The following is a 6,560-nucleotide window of genomic DNA, read 5'->3' on the forward strand; positions in this document are numbered from 1 at the left end:
CCATAATGAAGGAAAAAAAAACACAAATGAAAGAAAGTAAATACAACACCATGGAGTGTATGGCGTACAACCGGTGAATGTAAACAAAAACGTTTTTTGATGTAGCGTCACATGACCATTTGCCCACTCTGCTCGCTCCTGTGTAGAAATAGTTTTAACAGTGTTCGTTGATGATGATGGAACAAGTCTTTCCTTTAATAAATCTATTGGAGATGATGATGTAACTATGAAACGCTGTAGGTCGAGGACGTCGTAAACCCAGGACCGCTGTCTTTTAGAAAAATCTGTTTTCAAGAATTGAAGCACTGCACAGAAACACTATCTTCCACGGCATGTGAAACATATCTCAATGTGAAGGATGATGTTTGTTACTGAGAACCTTCTGCTGAAATAACAAACAAATCCTTAAAAGGCAAACTCTGCATTTCCTTTCTTCATTTTTCTGCCAGTGAGGCGGTCGTCAGCGTTTTTGTTTACCATTAAGACTTGGTTGATATCGTGGCGTGTGAGTATATGGAGGGCGGCTGTTGCATAGAGGCACGGAGGATAGAAACTAAAGAGAGATGCACACACACACACACACACACACAAAATAACAACACGGGCTGTGGTCATGAGGTCATGCAGTCTCAGCAAGTAGAGACATTATGGGTGTGAGAGAAACTGACAAATAGAGAAAAGGAAAAGTGGGAAATGGATTAGAGAGATGGAAAAGGAGAGAAAAGTGTAGGTGTGAGAGAGTTAAGAGAGGAGATAGTTAAGATAGAATTGCCTCGCAGCCAGTGTCTATGTCTCTGCCCATTCCTCCTGCTCAGCAACATCTAATGGACACTGTCCTCCTCTGCTGTCTTATCTGCCCTCCCTCTCACCACCCTCCCTCCCTACTTGATGACATGCTATCTCTCCACTCCACTGCTCCACCTAGATTGTTTCTTCTTGTTTCTATCTCTTCCTAACGTGTCCATTTTCTGTCATTTTTCCTCCCCATCTTCAGCTCTTGTTCCACTAAAACACTTTGTGTTCGTCTCCTCTCCCTCTCCCTACACCAGAAGGTGTATGATATGTAGTATTATTCAAAGTCGCAAAAAATCTGTGAACTTTTGTTGTCCTCTGTGTAATGACCGAGCTTTAAGTGAGGCTACATATCTTCAAAACCTCAAGTATAGAGTATTTCATATATTTTAAATGGTTATTATATGTTTTTATTATTACTATCACTATGTTTGAAATGTACAGTCTCTTCTGCATCTGTCCCTCTGTCAAAGCAACACATTTCCTCATTCAGTTTAATCGAATTTATTCGTAAAATAGTACAATGTACACGCAAGTACTCTACATCAGTGTTTTCTCAGGGACCCATATTTTAAAAGTCACAAACCTTTGCGACCCAAGTCAACAGACATTAATCGTAAACTCCTGAGAAACATGATGCGAGACAACCCAAAAAAAAAGAAATCTGAGGGTTGTGACCCAGTCTTTGGGAAACAATGCTCTAAATCATGTTTTCTCTCACATGGATTTCTCGCACATAAGACAAAAGACATTTATGAACATCTGAATTGAATGAGTGATACTCACTGGGGATGGATCGTGCCGATACTCAGGATCGGTATCTGTCCGATATTGGTTAAAATTTAAGGTTCAAACCTCGGAAAAAACAACTATAGTTGGTCTGATCCGATACCTAAACTCGAATGGCACTGGCGGCCGAGGGAGGAGAAAAGAAGGTATCGGACTGATATCAGTATCGGCTGTAGTATCAGTATAAGTATCGGTTGGGTAAAACCTTGTATCTGTCCACCACATATATACAGTATATTTAGACCACTGTCTGTGTTTTTCAGATGACCCAGGAGCAGTACATTCTAGCGGCACAGCCCAACCCACTCCACCAACGAGGGGCATCGATGTGCGGCGCCCAGGTTTACCCCGCGGTGGGAATCTATGGGTGGAGGAAGAGATGCCTGTACTTCTTTGTCCTCCTTCTCCTCGTGACCATGATTGTTAACCTTGCACTGACCATCTGGATTCTCAAAGTCATGAACTTCACCCCTGTAAGTGACCGGATTATTTCAAACATTTTTGAGTAGACATTCTGCAAGAGAGAGAGAGAGAGAGAGAGAGAGAGAGAGAGGTGAATGTGAGTGACTATTATGACGTTAGAGAACTTGGTCTCTGTGCTATAACAAATGTGTAAAAAAAAAGGTATTCCACTTGACTAAACTCTAAAAGCGAGGTTTTATTTTGTATCACGTCAGAGATAAAAACATTTTGGAATGTGTCAGAAGAGACGCAGAGCCATCAATTAAAAGGGCATAATTTTTCTTAACAAAACGTCTCTCACATTCATAACAAAACAGCAGAAGTGATTACAGTATGACAAAAAACAGGGAACAATAACAACAAAAAACAATAAAGATAGAGAGATGAGAGGGGAAAAAAGCAGATCCTGGTCGTTTGTTAAAAAAGAAAAAAAACGTTGGGTAGAAAAGACAAAGCTCTTGTGACAAACACTGATAATTAACTTAAAGACATTTGGAGAAGATACAACAGTGTTGTGATAAACGTACAGACGTGATCCAAGATCTCATTGTTTTCCTGCTGCCTTTCTTCTTCTTCCTTCCTGGTCTGTGCACTGCCTCTGTGACCAGACCAGGAAATGTTCATTTGAACTATATTGTCATATCTCTGGTCAGCAGATTTTTTTTATGTTTGTTATGAAAAACAGAGATTGAGCATCTCATCCACAGATTAGCGTTCAAACACATTCATCATTGGCTGCCTGGAGGCTGAAGGAACCACAGCTACTGTACGGTTTATATGCAAATGAGACAGGATTTAACCTCCACAAAGTCTTCCAAAGATTCAGGCTGGTTTGTGTGTGGGCTTGTGTGTGTGTGTGTGTTGTTGAGCGAGCGGTTAAGAATATTAGAATTTGCCAAAGAGTAGCGAGGCGGTATTAAGAAAAAAACAAGGTGAGGATATTTTCTAAGTTTTGTATCACTGACTGAAACAGTTTTTGGATTTGACGAGGCTGAAAAAGTTAAAAAGACAAAGGGGAGTTCCTGTAGAAGAGCGTAGATATAAACATTGAAGGTAAAAAAATCTGATTTGTAATAGAAAAAGTGAATAAGAATAACCCAAAACCAAGGAATCCATGGAATACTCCTCCATTAAATGTTCAGTAATTGATCCACTGACAGTGAGTCAATGTTTTTTTACAGATATGAAAACCCTCTCTCACACATGGTATAATATATGTACATATATTATATGATACATATATGTACATGTAATTATACCTTTTCACCATTTTACCACCAGGTGGTATTTAATTATTTAGTGTTTACCTTCCTGAGCAGTGCTCAGCTGCTCACACAGGCTGTACTTCCTGTGATTCTCCACGGTCACTCCACTCCACTCCACTCTGTGATCAACAATGTAGAAAATCAAAGAAAAAGAAAACGAAGAACAAACTAACTGTTGCTGGAAAACCGTTCATGAGCCAGGCTTTAAAATCAATTCAGTGTGAACTCTCTCCACAGGTCAGACCACTTGAGTTAGAGCTGTCAATTGACATTTCAAGGAAATATGACATGGTCCCTATTTAAGCAGATTCATTTCTGTTTGCCAGCACAGGCAGTGCATTCACGAGACGACAGTGGGAAAAAAACAAAAAAATCTTTATTAACATTCTCAGCACATAACCGTCGAAACAACAAAACAATAAATATTATCTGCCCTGAAAATCACAGTTCACATTTCTAACCTGTCCTACAAAATTCTGTTTATATTAAATTAACTCTGCATCTGTTCCCCACTGTGGCGCTTAACACTGCTGCACAAGAAACTAGTTTCACTCCAAGTTTGTGTTCACACTGTAAAGTAATGCGCACTCTCTCCTCAACTAATCCATTTTAGAATCCACCTCGAGATGAGGGTTTCAATCCCAAATCAACTTGGGTGCGATATTATAAAATCCATAGCGTGTTTCGTGACCCACGAACATGTACAAAAACTTTACCTCAGTGAGGCTGCCATGTGTGTTGTTTACATCGATATTCATATTTAATGGATGAAAACTCCCAGATATCACAATGTTGTTGTTATGTTGGTCACATGATGTGTCGGTTTAGCAACCGCACAAAATGAACACGCACTCGATCCTTTTCTGAATGTAAACAAACCAGGTGAAGTCAGTGCGAACAAAAGTGTATTCTCTGCACTTTAAATACTATTTACTGATACGGGAGTTGATTTGGCAATGAGTGTAAAACTGTGTTTGGCGCCAACTGTCCCTAGGACAGAATCTGATTAAACATCACACTGGCAGCACTGACCATACGTGTATTCAGAGTAAACAAACAAACAAACCCTTTAACGTGCTCAGTACCTGCCGCGTCGATGATGTAAAAATAAAACCCACAGGTGGTAATTTAGGATTGAACCCATTAGAGCAGCAGGAGAGCATCAGCCAGAGGGAATATGTGACCCAGCAGTTACTGCTGGGCTCGTTAGTGCAGCATACATTTTCTATACACACACAGAGTAGACTTCCTTAGCAATGTCACACAACAGCTCTATTAGCATTTCAAAGAATGTTTACAACTGTGTTTGACTGCATTAGGATGTAAATGTGACCTGAAAAGAAAATAATGTAAAAAAGATCACAAGGGTAAAAAAGTGTTCTTCCCTCCCTGTGCATTGAAGAAAGCATTTAAAAAGTATTACTTCATGTCCCTAACTAATGCATGACTGTTCAGTGGTTCACACAAGACTCCGTTCATTTATTTAGACCATGGTGATAAACCGGGCCACTTGATGAATTTTGAAAATACAAAAATGCACAAAACCTTCATTGTTCAGTAAATGTTTTGTAAAATTATTATATTATAATAATTAAAAAATAATAATTATAATGCCATAATTTTGATTTATCTAATATACCTGTAGTTCTTAGCATGAAAACAAAAAGACAAAACATGAACTTGTTGTTATTTATTGCTCGTTATGTTCATCTAATTAGGTTGTATGCGGCCCCTGAACTAAAATGAGTCTGACACCCCTGATTTAGACCGTATAGGTGGGAAAGGACAATTCTAAGGCTTCACACTACCCAGTATGGGCTCCAGGAACAGCAGCTGGTGTTAGAGTTTACTGGTACAGGAGAACCCAAAGACCCGGGAACACACACGCTCGTCCCCTGCCTCATGCAGACTGGAATGTTAGCCTTGGTTTACTGGTATGTTAGAAGTTGACAGTTCGGCGATATTCACTGCTCTGTTATCCACCTTGATACTCTTGGCACGGGCGCCACTGCCCAAAAAAGAAAAGCCTCAAACTCTCTTCAAATGCCAGCCTGCTGTCATCAGGTTCAGGCTGGATCGAGGCAGACGCAGCCAGGAACGCTCCACTGTGACATGTGCATGCGTACGCGCTCGCTCAGGGTTAGAGACGTTACGTAGAAATGACATAGGAACACTGATGTTTACCTGTTTGCACCACAACATTCACATCACCCAACATTACAACATATTCTATTGTCTATATGAACAGCAGCAGCAGCAGCAGCAGCACTGGGCGATGACAGCACGAACCACGGTGGATAATTGGGGTCTTACTCTTCGACTGGTTGCAGCCTCTGCACTGGTCCTTACAGTTAACCACACATGAAGTCATGTTTAAACACCTACACTCACTCATTTATGGATGAGCACACGTCTTCTGATTTTAAATTAGTCCAACATGGCCGCGCTCTCTCTAATGACTCTGTTACTGTCATGTCAATAAGCTGCTCAGCTGGCACTTTGTCGGCTCATTTGAGGAGATGGGATCTGGATTTTTCTTTTTTTAAATACATCTGGGAATAAGTCAAAAGAATTGGGTTGTGTGTGGTTTTGAGCTAAAAGAAAAAAGAAGCAGAAAGTCATTTTTCAAAATTGTGCAAGCGCTTACTCTGTGATTTATTATTTTGATACAGTCTTTGTTTAAGTGAGTGTGTAATGTACGTCTCATATACTCATTCTCCCTGAAGTGAAATTAAAGGCTTGGACTATATAGAAAATGCAGTTTGTGTACTGGGTTAGACAATACTATACTACTATAAAATATCCAACATGTTTCAATATTTTTTAAAGCAAAAAATGCAAATAATATGCCACTAGACTCAGTGTTAGTAACATTTCTGACAACTGGTATTGTGTTTTTAAAGTGTAAGTCTTGGTGTAACTTTAACTGATAAAATAAGAACACAAAGTATTTTAGAGTACAAATACAGGCGCAGGGTACACTGGGCAAGATGATCTTTTTTTCTCCAGGTCACTGCAGTATTACAGGCAGTGTTTTTATTCTTATAATTCCCACTGATAGCTTTACTGTTATTACAGTTTTAGTAGGAAGCCTTGCATCTCAATGACCCGAAGAAAATATACAAAATTATATTTAAATATTCATCAGTCCAGGAGGTTTTTTTATCACTTCCCAGAGAAAGAAAACAAAATAATTAAAAATGAGGATTAAGTGAACATTTAATAATAATAATAATAATAAAAACAGTTCGA

General features: G+C 39.3%; 1 long non-coding RNA gene across 1 annotated transcript in view; it reads left to right on the forward strand.

Annotated features, from left to right (window-relative positions):
* LOC107989026 (uncharacterized) overlaps nt 1-4,094 on the forward strand; it is a 96,180-nt gene extending 92,086 nt beyond the window's left edge. Inside the window, exon 3 of the long non-coding RNA XR_001760522.2 lies at nt 1,845-4,094. This is a non-coding gene — a long non-coding RNA (uncharacterized LOC107989026). The remainder of the gene's footprint in view (nt 1-1,844) is intronic.
* The last annotated feature ends 2,466 nt before the right edge of the window (nt 4,095-6,560 follow it).

This window comes from Cynoglossus semilaevis, chromosome 9 (genome assembly GCF_000523025.1).
Source record: "Cynoglossus semilaevis isolate Cse_v1.0 chromosome 9, Cse_v1.0, whole genome shotgun sequence".
Lineage (NCBI taxonomy): Eukaryota > Metazoa > Chordata > Actinopteri > Pleuronectiformes > Cynoglossidae > Cynoglossus > Cynoglossus semilaevis.